Source organism: Brachyhypopomus gauderio, chromosome 19 (genome assembly GCF_052324685.1).
Source record: "Brachyhypopomus gauderio isolate BG-103 chromosome 19, BGAUD_0.2, whole genome shotgun sequence".
NCBI classification, from domain to species: Eukaryota; Metazoa; Chordata; class Actinopteri; order Gymnotiformes; family Hypopomidae; genus Brachyhypopomus; species Brachyhypopomus gauderio.
The window spans coordinates 13,520,976-13,535,605 of record NC_135229.1 but is presented as its reverse complement, the minus strand read 5'-3'; the positions used below and the strand labels follow the sequence as shown (position 1 = coordinate 13,535,605).

Here is a 14,630-nt window from a genome sequence, read left to right as displayed (position 1 = left end):
GGGTGTGTGCTGTCATCATTCAACACTCATACCGAAACTGAAGCTGTCAGCCTGGGGTTCCCACCATGCAACAGAGTCACGTTTTCCACAAATATCACAGTCTACCTAACGTGTAGTAACAAACCGAACGCTTTTCTGCGTGTGGCAACATGACAACTCGCCTCTCGCGCTTCGACACCACGTTGCAGGTGGAGTGTGTGGAGACGGCCGAGCGCCCGAGGTCTCGTCACACTGGCGTTCGTTAGCCGAGATTTGTGCTTCCTTCCAGGTAAAGGGTTGGAATTCAGGTTATGCTCTTTTGGACTCGCTATTGACTCATCAGTACGTGCTCAGTTAAGGCGCTAATCTCAGATAATGGTCATTTATTAGTGTCATTTACAGGTGAACCTTAGGTAGGAATTAGGCCATGAATAAGGGAAACTCACACAGCATGAGACAGGCAAGGCTGAGACCCTAGTTCCTTGCTAAAGAGAAACAGAAGAAGGGATTCTTTGCCATTAACCTCCATACTGCCACCTGTTGGTCAGACACACACACACACACACACACTCACTGCTAACATACCCTGTATCTCTGTAGGTCTGTAGTACACTTAAACTGGCGTGAAGCCAGCTCGGCTCTGTTGCTAACACATTATCTGTGCAAACAATGGCATATTCATCTTTTACCTTTCACCTATGGTGAGAAATAATGGATTGCATGTTGCTAAGGAAGTCAGTCAGCACTCCAGTTGACAGTTATGAGACCATCAAAAACGTTCTCCAGGCCAGAAGTGCTGTATGTTCCTATAACTGCTCATCATTAATTAACCAAGTATCATTAACTTTACATGCTCGGACACCTTCACTTTCACTGTAGCATGACATTAAGCTTACTGCTAATTACATTTAATTTCATGAGAAAGCCACCATTGTTATATATGCAACAACATTGTTATATATGCAACGTCTGCTCTAGGCTCTGCCAAAATAGGGCCGTGTTTATTTCAATTACATCTGCTTAAATAATGCAAACACAGCATGCTATGTTTTTAGATATTCATAAGGAGTTAGATGTGCGTGCGATTGATTTCATACAGTTCGTCATGCCATGAGTCACGTCTCATGAATCCAGACCAGGTAGGTGGAGCAACTTTTCAGGTTCAGGTTTTCATGCAAATCATGTCATTTTCAGCCCGACCAGCAGAGACACATAAAATTACATTAATGAGGAACATCAGGTTCTCCTCCAAACTCAGGTGTCCTTACCTCACCTCAAGAGAGGTGGCACCTTCCCGTCTGCAGCACAGGTGTGTGTGTGTGTGTGTGTGTGTGTGTGTGTGTGTGTGTGTGTGTGTGTGTTTTGGGGGGAGTTATATTTGTTAAAGACTTGAACAACTTGTACACTTTCAAACAAACGTCACAGATGTAGCAGTACACAACACATTTGCATAAGGAGGGTTATCACACATTAAACATAAAGGCACAAGGAGAATGAACGAAAGGTCATTTAAGGTCATTTGTTTTTACTTTTACTCCCATAAGCCTAACGTGACCTTGTGATCTTGTATCACCATGGGACACACTAGTGGTCTTCTGCTCACCATATAACCTGCTATTGACGGACCTGTAGCCAATATGTCATTGAGCTGTTTGTCCGTGACTAAACATACTATTAAATCGATTTTCCTCCTTTGGAAAAGCATAATGGTTCAGTCCAAAGCTGCGTTCAGCATCCCTGTTTGTTTAAGCACTGTGTGCCGGGGTGGGTGGGCAGTAATAGTGTTAAACATGACAAGCAGAAATTCTTCTCCTGGTATCTACAGTATACAGACAAGGTCAATTGCTCAGTAAAAAATAATAACAGTCACTCATTTCCCTGGCGCTAGATAATGAATGATTTACTGGGATCTTGTCATAATCTTTAGTTTAGTCGTAATAAATCGGTTTAAAACAGCTCACAGCACACTGAGGTAAATGACAGCGAGCTACGCTGCTCATGTTGGGTTAGAAATGAAAGAAAGAATTAGAGGCAGAGTTCAAGTTCAGGTCTGATTAAGGTTTCTCAAACAGTGGTGTATCCTCAGTGCTTTTCCAGTGATAAATCCCCATTGAAAGCATTTCCGAGCATAGGTGTGTGTGTGTGTGTGTGTGTGTGTGTGTGTGTGTGTGTGTGTGTGTGTGTGTGTGTGTGTGTGTGTGTGTTTGCGGGGTGAAGAGAGGGTGCGACGGTGACCCAGTTGACAGCGCGGCTGAACAGAGTCAGTAGTTCACCGGATGACAGGAGCACAAGGTCGACTGGAGCAGGACGAGGAAGAGTCTCAACACAGAGCTCACTGTGCCCACCTCAAAGAGGAGGTGTGGGGGGGGACCGCAGAGAGCCCACTCAGGCACCGAGGGAGAGTGGCCCTCATTAAAGTCATGTGTGTGTGTGTGTGTGTGTGTGTGTGTGAACAGATAAAAGCTGCATTGATAGTGTGAGCCATTACAGAACTCCAACAAAAGCACAGACTCAGAGAGAGAGAGAGAGAGAGAGAGAGAGAGAGAGAGAGAGAGAGAGAGGGGGGGGGGGGGGCTTGGTGAAGTAATGCTACTCTCTCTCTCTCTCTCACTCTCTCTCTCTTTCTCTCTCACTCTCTCTCTCTCTCTTTCCAATACATGCAGACATACACACACATAATAAAATTGTGTCACATTGTAAAATTATTCATATCATTTATAAAGTTCCTTTCTGTAAGACGTCTGTGCAGCTTTATGTAATTTATATGATAAGAGAGATACAATTATCACCTCAAATGAAAACGTTGAGGTACCAAATCTTATAAACAGTATTTTGAATGTTAGAAGTTTACAAAACTATAAAAGATTTTTTAAAGCAATTTGAAGTTGACATATTTAATGCAATTAAGATATCTGATTTGTAAAAGAAAGCCTACACATAACAATGATTATGTAACACTGTGTCCCCTACACACACACACACACACACACACGCACACACACGCACGCACACGCACGCACACACACACACACACACATTACCATCGTCCTTCCTCTTCATCTCTTTTGTGAAGGCTAGCGGGATGCGGTAACTATAGCAACTGCAGGCTCATGCTCTGACACGAAATGGAAATGACGGTGTGTGTGTGTGTGTGTGTGTGTGTGTGTGCCAAGTTGAATAAGCGACGGTGCGGCAGATTACGACAGATTACACACACGGCTGCGTGCGTCCTCTTTATTTTCATTCTGACATCCTGCACCGGTATGCTGGAATTTATCTTCAGACTACATGTTATTCGTTTTATATACGGAATATTCATCTGTCACCAATCAGCATGCAAACTACATCATAGCAAATTACCTGGATTTTTCTGTAGATTAAATGCATTTCCTATCAGCAGAATGAAAGTATATTATTAAATCACTTCATGCTATGAAAAATTCATGATCGTTCTATATGCTATACATGATTTAAATGTCACATGGCGCTGCTCTTGCCATGAAGTTCTCTTTAATAAGCCTTTGCCTTTTAAGGCAGTGCTGGCTGCGTTTCCTCCCCCCTGTGTTAGGCCACGCCTCCATCCTGCCTCGGACCCAAATCTTGAGATGACCTGGGGAAAAATTAGGCCACGCCTCCGTCCTGTCTACGTCCTGTAGCTTGAGGATGAAAACAAGTAGAATGTTCATTTCAACAGGTTGAATTTAGCTTTAACTAAAAAGAAAAATATGAATTGTGTGTGACAGCTCTCAAATGAACTGGGAGCAAACACACACACACACACACACACACACACACACACACACACACACACACACACACACACACACACACACACACACACGTGCGCACACTGGCACTGTTTTACATTGAGTTAGCACCATTCGAAGAACCGACCAACACATTTGTGTACCACTCCTGAATGAAAATGCGAGACAGGAGGAATGTCCTGTTGCAGTCCTGCGTGACCCCGCACACATCCTGACTCTCAACCGGCACCAGACCACGTTCCTTGACTCATTAACACCTCATGGTTTGCTGAGAATCTGACGTGTTGGACCATCAGAAGACAGATGTGGTCCATCAGAAGACAGATGTGGTCCATCAGAAGACAGATGTGGTCCATCAGAAGACAGATGTGGTCCATCAGAAGACAGATGTGGTCCAACAGAAGACAGATGTGGTCCATCAGAAGACAGATGTGGTCCATCAGAAGACAGATGTGGTCCATCAGAAGACAGATGTGGTCCATCAGAAGACAGATGTGGTCCATCAGAAGACAGATGTGGTCCATCAGAAGACAGATGTGGTCCATCAAATGGATTACGCTACTGATCGCTGTCACCTGTGTGGTCATTGCTACTCCCTCAGCTCTGAACTTCAAACTTCAAACTTCGATGCCGAGTGTTTAGTGTTCACTGCCAGCGTTTTTGTTCTCGCTGGCTTGACACTGTCCTTGATTTGGTGTTTATTCTGATGTAGAATAAAGAACCTGCTACGTACTGGCGTCTTACCCCCTTCCAATCTCTCCACAGTGGGAATCACAGCCAGCAACGCCCATGCCCCTTTATTCTTCACTTGGCCTGAAATGAAGGCGAGTCTCTCAAGAACTCTAAACCGCATCTTTACACTTAAATTACTGTTTGTTTGTATTATTTTGTTTGTCTTTCATAAGACATCGGTGTATTACTGTAATATCCATATACACCAAGGCCCAAGATTTTCCCAGGTTAGTTCACTTGTTTGAAACCGTAACTAAATAAGCATTTAGGAACAAGATAAAAAGTAAACATTTTACACCACTCTGAAAGACATGAAAAATGACCTGATTTATAGAGGGTACTTTGATAAATAAATAATGCAATAAATAATGTGAGACCGAGGGGGTGTTATATATCCTAGCTGTGGCGTCTGCCTGAGACCTGTGTCCCTGAAACATGAAATCAAGGTTATGGTAGCAGAATGCTGCATTGGTTTATGGGTGCTGTTGCACTGTTGATAAGGGCCTTCCAGAATAGTTCACTAGTGATAAGAGTGTAATCAAGGTAAAGGTAGCTCACTAAAATCGACTGCAAATTAGTTTCCAGATTACTAGAGAAAGTATCCTGAACTGGCACAGAGAGTGAACAGTGATCGTTCCCTCAGTGGCTACTGATAAGATTAAGATTATGAGCACTAAACTAATGCAGGATAAGATCTGATTTGCTGGCAGAGAATACTCAGGTCTTTGTGTCATGGATTTCACATGGTGTTAAAAACATTTCTTTGAGATTTTGGTCTATATCGAGATGACTACATCATGTGACATGTCAGGTACACATTCATGCTCTGCTGGATTCAGCTCTGAGAACAGAGGAAGCAACTCACGGTGACTGGGCTCATTGTCAGGGTCATGGAACCAGCCAGTAGGCATTATAATATGTGTACATAATAATGTGATATAATTAAATTGTAAATTGGCCATTAAGGCACAAAATGTTCAGAAATGTAATGCTGTATTGGTCTTGGGGATTGGTCTCACCATCACCAACCTGAACACCATCACCACCAGCCTGAACACCACCACCAATCTGACCACCATCTCCACCAACCTGAACAACATCACTACCAACCTGAACACCATCCCCACCACCCTGAACAACACCAGCCTGAACTGCTGATGCAAGTCCGGTTGGGCCCATAGATTCATGCCGGGTGCATCACATTCTGAACCACCATTTGCTCCTTGCAGCTGAAATTGAAATTCATCAGGCTGAAGTACATATTCTGAGTACATATTCTGAGTACATATTCTGAGTACATATTCGGAGTACATATTCGGAGTACATATTCTGAGTACATATTCGGAGTACATATTCGGAGTACATATTCGGAGTACATATTCTGAGTACATATTCGGAGTACATATTCGGAGTACATATTCTGAGTACATATTCTGAGTACATATTCGGAGTACATATTCGGAGTACATATTCGGAGTACATATTCTGAGTACATATTCTGAGTACATATTCTGAGTACATATTCGGAGTACATATTCTGAGTACATATTCGGAGGTGCTTCACTGCTCACAGCATTGTGTGAGCTGCCATAGCGTTCCAGTCAGCTTGAACTAATATTCCCAACTCTCCCCTGACTTCTCTCATCAACAAGGCACTTCCATTTCCAGAACTGCCATCCACCGGATGTGTTTGAGGGTTTTTTTTGCACAATTCTGTGTAAACCCCACAGACCGTTGGGAAATCTGAAGACATCAGCAGTTTGTAAAACACTTAACCCAGCACTGCTGGCCCAGACAGCCATCCTAGAGTCAGAGGCACTCGGATCAGATTTCTAGCATGTTCTGATGTGACTGAAGCTTTTGACCCAAAACTGCATAACTTGTATTTTCTGCACTGCTGCCACGTGATTAGCTGATTGGTTAGTTACCTAAACGAACAGATGTTTCGGTGTGCCTAATAAAACCACCACCGTGTGAAAGTGCCATCTGCTCATCACTACATCAGTGGCATAGAGGATTCAATCTACAGTGTGCCCATTTAAAAAGTCAGAAATATATAATGAATGGTGATATTAACCCTATTTTTGAGTGTAATGCATTATTTATTGAGAAGTGCTCTTTGTTGTACTTATGTAGCTTATGTAACGTATGTAATTTAAATGTTGTTTATGTAATTTAGGCGTGTGTGGAGTTACATTGGTGGATTGCTGGATTTTAGACATACATAACAGTCAATATTAAATATGAAACATGTGGTCTATACTCTGAATAAAGAGTGCTGTAGTGATGTTAATATATGTTTCTACCAGGCAGATGGTACACAGAAATGCTTTGGCGTTAAATTTGTTCAGGCCACGACAGTGCAGTTCCCTGTGAACTGGACTGACACCAGCATCCTAACGGAACATAAGAGCCCAGCAGCTGTAGCCGCGGGCCCTGTAGTGCGGGGCTGACAGCACTCGCAACACCGCCCACAGAGAGCACTTCTACACCTCCTGTGGTTGTTACAACAGACAAACACGAATACAAGAAACAACAGCAGAGGTCACGTTTGATGAGTTTCCTTTGAGGGGCTTCTCGGCTGGGGAGGGGGGGGGATTCTATTTTGAGTTATCTAACATGAGTTTATAACAGTTTGGTATTCCAGTCCACCCACCGCGTAGTGTACTCTGTGCTAGCGTATGTGCACAGCAGGGTCTGTGTCTGACTTTTGATCATTTTGTTGTTTCATCCTTCAGTAAATCTGTGGAAGGGGGAATGCTGTCCAAACCTGCTTGTGCTCCACAGAGGGTGAACGTGGAGGTGCGGGTGGAGGTGCGGGTGGAGGTGTGGGTGGAGGTGGGGGTGGAGGTGCGGGTGGAGGTGGGGGTGGAGGTGTGGGTGGAGGTGCGGGTGGAGGTGTGGGTGGAGGTGCGGGTGGAGGTGTGGGTGGAGGTGCGGGTGGAGGTGTGGGTGGAGGTGCGGGTGGAGGTGTGGGTGGAGGTGCGGGTGGAGGTGTGGGTGGAGGTGCGGGTGGAGGTGTGGGTGGAGGTGCGGGTGGAGGAGGGTGACCTTCTGCCCTTGAAGCTCTCTCCTTATCAGATCAGGCCCGCGCCCACAGATTCAATCTGGCTGGTTGAACCGGTCTGCATATGGACGCCTTGTAAATGGGTAGATCACACCTTAGAACTTCAGAGTGGTGGGCAGAGGGAGCATCTGTTGTTCTTCTAGAAGGTCTTTATTGGGCTTTTAGAGTGCAGAGTGGGATATTTGTGCATAAGTGGCTTCAGAAGCTCAAAAGGGCTGTAATGCACAAAAAAAGCGTTTACTTCCACCTACTTCCCACTGGATCATTTAACGGGTCATTGAGGAAGTTCTGCAGGAGTGCTGTCTACGATCTGTGAACGGCTCATAATCATAAACGATTTGCAATTATGTGATAGCACTAATTGACCTGCCACTTTAACCCCACTTGGCTTCCTGCACTTGGAAGTGGACTCTCTAAGTCTCAAACTGCAATGTACAATGTTGATCAGGACACAAGAATGTGAGCATTTAAAAATTTAGACCATAAAAGGGGACTTGGCACTTATTAAAAATTATATAGTTAAAAAAACACTAATATTTTATTATTATACACCTTAATATTCAATTCAAATGGAAACTGAAGTCATAGGCATTTCAAATGCTTCTATTTTAAACCCATTAAATGTGATAAACAGCACCTGGGAAAGTAAATATGTTTTCTGTTTGTTTGTTTCACATCTGCAAACGAGAGTGTGCAACCTGACACAGGGTGCCCGTCGCAGACAAGACAAGAAACACAATCTGTGACGCAATTGGTTTGGTGGATCTTGAAACATAATACATCAGGGCATTGTGACAAACACCCCACCCCCCTCCTGTCTGCTGTGCCGTCTGGCTAGTTTTGGTACTGCAAGACCAGGTGGTTGGGTTCTGCAGAAAGGTTCTGAGAGCTCTCTGAGAGAGAGAAACCGTTTGCAGTTTTGTGCGTTGTAGGGTTCTTAAGTCTATTTCTCTCTTGCCAGGACTCCTGTGCTTCTCACGTAGGCAACAAGCATGTGGATGGTTTGGGGTGAGCTTATGGGTCTTCCTATCAACTCTAATCAGTAGTTTTTGGCTAAAACACTGTTTTTTTAAACATTAGCTTAAATTAATCTTAGTTTTTCATTATGTTGTGATTCTCCCTCGTTTGTCACAGTCTTCCTGAGCTGAACATAACACAAGCAGATCAAAATCCAGAAGACATCGATCACGATGTCGATGTGAATTCTGAGACGCACAAGGAAATGAAAACAAGTAGTTCATGTGAATGTGGCACTGGAAATTCACAGTAAAGAAACAGTATAGAAGGAGCAACCATGAAGCACTTTTTACCTTCCAATTCTCAACAGCTCCTTTGCATTACTGAACGACTAAAGGGTCTTAATTAATGAATCACTAGGATCTAAAATTACTCGGCCACTCACAGTGTCCATTCACAACGTCCACCAGCGCGCCTGCTGGCACTGGAAATGGAACCTCTTCAGGTAACAGAACATTGTGCTAATTCATCAGTGCAGATCAACTTTCCCTCTTGATTTCATAGAAGGCTCTGCTCACTGACGCAAGAACTCACAAAAGCTCATATGAAGTTCACTGATGCGTGAGGTAATCTCGATGACAGATTCCCTGCCTTTTTTGCAAGGTATGTGACTCATACCCACTTTCAGACTGAGATAGAGGTTAACCAATAAATAATATACTGGTTATAAATGTTGAATAATCTTCTTGTTCACAAGTGTTGCCTGGAAAGACTTGGAAAACCTGTTTGCTATAAAAAGTTAGCCTCCCCAAAGCACCCCGAAGCCAAATTCCATTGTATGAAAATATTCATACGGATATTTCTAAGTACGTAACCATAAAATGTACATATTGCTTTTGTTTCTCAAACGACACAGGCTGTTAACTCGCTAGTTTGTTGTAGAAAGCTTACCCGGAATGTCCATTAGCTCACCTCAAAGCAACACTCTTCTTCTTCAAACATCAGACTGACAATTACAAATTGTGATCTCATTAAAATGTCAGCGATATTATTTAAATGTTAAACACCACATGCAGTTCCCTGCCAAAGTCAATCAGAATGAAAGAAAAAACACACACAAGAAACAGTAAAGCGCTGCTGGATTGTAAATGCTTAACATAGCAAAAGTTTCTGGAGATGATTCCGGCGACGAGTCTCAACATGTCAAGGCCTTGAAATATAGACAGCTAACCTGTTAGCATATTAGCTGTGGATGAGCCGTGACCTTGAGTGCAGGTTGAGACTTGTCCAGAACTCTCAGGACACAACCTGTATAACAAAACAATTCTTTATCCACCCACATAAATATCTGTATGTTTAGATTTAAACAAGTGTGGGTTATTTCTGCTTACTTTTTTATTTCTGCCATGCAGATAGTTCTTAAAAAAGCACGTCTGTCTTGTATCACATGAGTGCAACACAAGAAGATAAATGCTTACCATTTATTTTACTACTCAAATAAAAGAACGGAGTGTCTATTTGCACCCGGGTACAAGTAGCATTTGCCACACAGCGAGGCTATTTTCACCCCTTAATAAAAAAAAGAAAGCGAACCCATCTGCGCATGTCTACCAATGAATGCGCGGGAGCGAAAAGGCGCAAATTCAAAGGAACCGAAACGGAGACAGTAGGAAACGGTAAGCAGAATTTGGTTAATAGTTATGTATAAAGGTCCATCACTCAATTTAACTCTACATTTTAAGATATATATTTAAGAAATAGTGTGAGAATTATTATCCAACGAACACTGATATATTTTTGAGCTAATAGGAGCATAATAGTGGCGAACGTAAAGTGTTACCGGGTGGGGGGTGTAAAATGGACACAGCGAGAAAAAAAAGACAGATTTCAAGTGTGCAGAAACAGTCTAAATAGTCGTTTGAACTAACCTAGTGAAAACCGGGACATTAAATAATTTTTATTTTTTGCCGCGACCGAATATTAAAAAGAAGGAAAACCGGGACAAACCGGGACAGCGACGTGAAAACCGGGACAGGTGGCAACACTAACTGGCGCTACAGAGCTTGGAGGCGGACACAAACGCTGAGGAGAGCGAGATTTATTAAGAGGAATGATCATGATCAAAGTCGTTCAAACAGGCAGGGGTCATAACGGGCGAGCCATCCAGGTTTGACAAATAAACAGGCATGACGATACTAAGAATTAAACTAAGACACCGAACGAACGCTTTAAACCAAACACGGGGTAAACGCATACAAACTAGAAAATCAGGCTACAGAAAACACAGACGACTCGACTGAGCAACGAAATGAGTAGAACTCACAGACCAGGAAGCGTAGAACACTGAACAAAGAGCATGAATAACAAGAGCACAACACGACCAAAGAGCATGAATAACAAGAGCACAAACTAACCAAATAGAACAAAACAACCAATAACCGATAAGTGAAACACTGGGACTATAAATACACAGAACTAAACTAGACACACACAGAACTAAACTAGACACACAGGTGAAGACACTGATGACACGGGCGTGTCAGACGAGGGGAAACCATGGAGACAGACACGCAGGGAACAACACAGACACAAGGACAGGAACAAGTGACAGAGAGGGGGGTGTAGCCCTACGTGACAGTCGCATTGCTATCTTACAAAAACAATTTTGTCCAGTCTATTTTTTGAGTTTTGTGTAAAATTATATAATTTTGTCTTTTTGTTCTCTATTTTTGTGTTGTTTCAGTACACACAAAGGACATGAATGTGTATAACAAAAGATGTACAGTCCTTTTGAATTAAGGTTTTTGCATGACAGAGTCAATATGCCAGACTTATAATGTAATGACTATTTTATATAAGCTAATATTTGTGTTTTCTCCCAAGAAGGAAGAAAAGCTAAAGAACATTTGTGAAGGATACTCCTTCGACAGTTGTGAGGAATTCCAGAGAGCACTGAGATTATGGAGTGAAGAGGGCTACCATCCAATGCACAAAATTAAAATTTATTTAAACATGATGTAAATAATAAAAACCCCAATTTATTTCTTTAAAAAATGTACAAACCATCCAGAAAAAATGAATTAAAAAATCAAATCTGTCTTCTGCATTCTGTGAAATTAAATAAAATGAAAGAGGCTGATAATGTACTGGCAGGAAGAATATTTGTATACATCATACTGTAACGCTGGCGACTGGGTGAAGGACGAGACACAGAATCCTGTTCGCTACAGACGTTACTTTATTTGTCTTTACACATATAGCGCAGACAGTGCACGTTTAACACTCATATAGAGCATGGGTTAAAGTTCTCCGTCACTACGACGGATTTCCGTCATTTGATTTTTTTGGGGAAAAAATCCGTCAAATCATAATAAACAACACACGCGCGTGCTATCTGTTTTGTGGCCGAAATATGATTCTCACTGGCGCTCATTAGCGCTGGATGGATGACGGCGGTGTCATTTGATTGACTTGCGGTTCATTCCGCCTTCAGATTTGCGGACATTACGTAGAAAGGTTTTTTACCCCCCTCCTGCCTAGCGTGACCGTAGCGCGCGACTCCGTACACCTGCGCGAACGGCGGAGGCTACTTGCTGCGTCACATTCTTTTTGCAGTGTTGTCCGAAACGATATGTGGTAGTATAAAGAAACACCCCTCAAAAACAGGGGAATGAACATTTACCTGACCAATTGTTGCATTAGTGCTAGAATTTGTGCTAAAGTACTTTAAAATGCTTGAAAATGTAACTACTTCGTTTCACAACAAATAGCTATCTGACTGAACAATTCTCTTGTATTACGTTAACAAATACAAGCCTCTTGTAATTCCAGGACGAAACATGAGAGAACGTGAAGACGTTAAGATTGGGCGTTTTGAAAATAATGATAAAAAGCGAATTATTTCGAATCATTTCGAGTATATGTATAAATATTTAACTTAATTAAATTTAACGTTGAAAACGTGTTGAAATGGACCTTGAAGGTGACGTACAAGTGCTTTAATTCCACCTTGTAAAGGTGTATGAACCCGGCAAACATGACTGCGCTGAAGCGCTGAAGCGCGAAGCCTGGTTGCGTGCGACCGTAGCGCGCGACTCCGCCCACCTCGCGCGACCCTGTAGCGTTTATATACTTTCGCGAACGTCGCTGCAGTGGTCTCCGAAACGATAGGTGGCGATAGGTGGCAGTGGAGAATAAAAAACCTCTGCAAAACCGGGGAAAGAACATTTTTACCTGACCAGAGACCGTATATATACATTAGGTATCAAACATAAATATGGCTTTGCAATGTTGTCCGAAACGATATGTGGTAGTATAAAGAAACACCCCTCAAAAAAAGGGGAATGAACATTTACCTGACGCATTTTGATGTTGCTTTGTGTTTCAGGTTTGAAAAGTGCTGGAATTTAGGCTAAAGTACATTAAAATGTTGAAATTACGTTAACTTGTAATTCCAGGACGAAACATGAGAGAACGTGAAGACGTTAAGATTGAGCGTTTTGAAAATAAACAACCATTAAATAATGTGATAAAAAGCGAATTATTTCGACTATATGTATTAATATTTAACTTAATTATGTTTATCGTGCTGTAAAATATTGAAATGGACCTTGAAAGTTCCGTACAAGTGCTTTAATTCCACCTTGTTTAGGTGTATGAACCCTGCAAACATGACTTTGTCGATCGCGCTGAAGCGCGGCGCGCGCGCGAAGTTACAAAATTCGAGAGGTGCACGACCTCGCGCCGCGACAGCGCGCGAGGCCCTCGCGCACGGGCGGAGCCACAGCGATTACGTCATTTTCGCCGCGCGGACCCTCGCGCCGCTCGCGGCGCGTCGAGTATAAACCAGGCTTAAACCAGGCTTTAGTTACTAAATTCGAGAGGTGCACGACTGCGAGGCTCTCGCGCACGGGTGGAGCCAGCTCGATTACGTCATTTTCGGCGTGCGGACCCTCGCGCTGCTCACGCCACTCGTGCTGCGTCATGTATAAAGGATTAAACCAGGCTTAACATGGATGGTGTTGTTCTGTTTGTATTTAAAAGCTCTATCCAGTGGTGTGATTTAATTTGCCATTTTTGGACATTACATTTTTTTGTAACATACCTACTTAAAGCAGGTAATCTTACGGCTTATGTTTTTGCGATAGTGAATCTGATAAAAACAAGAGAGCTTCATACCTTTTAAAACTCACCAGGATTCACTAAATTTGACTTGATCTTTAAATAATTTTCTGGAAGAGGACCCCCAGATAACTCCCATTAAATACACATTTAATACATTTATTGCTCAGGTGTTCATTCTCTCTTCTGTCCTTACACAGGCTGTTTAGATAAATATACTTTATAAATGTGTTTATTGTGTAGAATTAGGCAAAAGAGGCCGTGTCCCAACTACACCACATTTTCAGTAATTGCTGGCATTGTCTTTTGCCAGGAAAAATTTTCAGTCAAATGAAAATTTCTTGCTTTAACCCATGATATAGAGACACGTAGACGCAATCAACGATGAGCACAAGACACTGCGCGAACGCACATTAAATAGACAAACTACATAAACCCCACGTGATGACGAGACGAGCCACAGGTGAGACGAATTATCACAGGACGCAACCGCACCCACGGAGATCCACTGACGCAGACGACGTAAACACACGCCCAAAGGGAGGGGTCGGGGACCGTAACGTGACACATACAATGTGGTGTACATATCAGGGTGCTACAGACAGATATTAACTTGTGTTACATTTTGTTTTAACATTATCACTGGCAGTGTATATTACATGTAGTATTTACCATGTGATTACTGCCATTAGCGGTAAGCGACTTAGGATAATTAAATTGCTATTTAAATTCTAAGCATGGTAAAGAAAAAGACTCACAAGTGAAAAACAAAATTCAAACAGGTCTACCCCATAACCCCAAATAAAAGTATCTTCACTTCTTGTAAAATAATTTGTAAGTAAAATGGAACACAAAAGAATAGTACTAATCTTTGATAAATCAAAATGTTGGGTGCAAATAGCACACACTGCTGCATATACCCGGGTGCAAATAGCACACACTGCTATGTACACCCGGGTGCAAATAGCACACATTGCTGCATATACCCGGGTGCAAATAGCACACAC

At 42.5% G+C, this 14,630-nt stretch overlaps 1 long non-coding RNA gene across 2 annotated transcripts; it reads left to right on the top strand.

Annotated features, from left to right (window-relative positions):
• The first annotated feature begins 129 nt into the window (after nt 1-129).
• Nucleotides 130-11,600, top strand: LOC143482576 (uncharacterized). Of its 2 annotated transcripts, XR_013122267.1 has the most exons (3): nt 130-268; nt 8,507-8,553; nt 8,680-11,600. It is a non-coding gene; the product is annotated as an uncharacterized LOC143482576 (long non-coding RNA). The 2 variants fall into 2 exon arrangements; XR_013122266.1 differs by lacking the exon at nt 130-268 and having other exon boundaries at nt 8,165-8,553.
• The last annotated feature ends 3,030 nt before the right edge of the window (nt 11,601-14,630 follow it).